Source organism: Opisthorchis viverrini (genome assembly GCF_000715545.1).
Source record: "Opisthorchis viverrini unplaced genomic scaffold opera_v5_85, whole genome shotgun sequence".
Lineage (NCBI taxonomy): Eukaryota > Metazoa > Platyhelminthes > Trematoda > Opisthorchiida > Opisthorchiidae > Opisthorchis > Opisthorchis viverrini.
Window position 1 is genome coordinate 1,060,713 of NW_008751740.1, and position 1,557 is coordinate 1,062,269.

Here is a 1,557-nt window from a genome sequence, read left to right on the forward strand (position 1 = left end):
TATATACTTATTATATATATATATATATATGTGGACAGGCCGTGTTAAAAGCAACACGTTTACGGTCACTTGGAGGATGAGGCTCGAATCCGAGGACATCCGAAATTTTTCAACTATGATAACTTGCCTGTAATTTTGTAAAACTGCAAACTTGGTTTCAGGAATGGCGAAATCTAAAACCTGGCAGAGCATTTGGTCTAACCAGGCTGAGTGTGATGGTATTTCACTATGCTTTCCGAAAGACTGAATAAACCACAGTCCTGGACACTCTACTTCCACAATGTGCTATATGCATGAAGACGCTTGATTACTATCACACCGGATGGCAACCTGACTAATGAGCATTTCACTACCTCAATTGTAGGACCTAGTGTAAGGTCGAATACTACTGATGGGACATGCGAGTAGCCTGTGATATTTTCGAAGCTCCACCGCGCGTCTAGTAAATGGTGAAGTTTATTATAAAACTTGTAGAACTGCTTTGCAGTGTTTGTTTCCAGCTGCGTGACAGTGAATGAATATCAATGGAGGTTCATGAAGACGCATGAGAATGTTCGGTTTTTAAAATAAAATATGTGCATACGTAACTGTTTGGTTGGTTTTTTCTAATAAACGACTTCGCGAGAAAATGCTTTCTTCCCTACACTAGTAGTTGGGGCTTTTGTGCAAGTCACGCTCGACTGAGTAGCTTACAGTTGAGTACACTCAATTATTTTGATCGGTTCACATAGTGGCAAGACGTATTGTGCCTGGGTTTCACTTCTGTTGGGGCTAGTCAGTAGTGCGTACCTGTTCCACGTCGAGAACAATCAGATGATCAACAAACCCCGTATGAGATAAGAACCCGTTGGACAAAAAGTGTAGCTGGTCACATGGTTTGTCACTAAGTGTCACTATGCCTTAAATGAAGTGCATAAGGAGAGACGGACCCAATAATTCACAGTTCCTGGTTCGTGTCAACCAGTGAGTGGCTGTTGGGCTGTCAAGACCAGCGAGGGTAACTTCTGACGGGATGCCCATGTGGATCATGAAATCTGCATTGCTTACAATCAGGTTCAAACATACCCTATGTTTTTGGGTTACCATATTTGACCTAATCCTTCTCTTCAAAGAATGTGGTCAAGTTTAGCCAAGACTCACCTACAGAATTTGTTATTAGTGCACTCGTTTTCCAGACCATCACATTAGATGTAGAAACAATAGAGGAGATTGTTGGCAAAGGCTTACTATGTGTTATCTCCGAACGCTCTTAAATAGGTTACTCCTGGTCTCCGGTTTAGACTAGTTCCCCCTGCTTTTTAGTATACCTCCCGCCCATTTTAAATGAAAGAGTTTCTCAGTAACTATCGGATGGATAACAACATGCGGGAAATGCGGGCGATTAACTGAAACTTGCACAATTGGCGGAGAAGTGAGGTCAATTATCAGCAGGGCACATATATTGGCTTGCTCTTCGCCCCGCCTACGTACTCCGCTTAGAGCCATCACCCCCGTCACGACCACCTGTGGCGGATTTGAGCGCTTTTTCGCTCTACCCCAAGTTCGAAAGCCTCACCA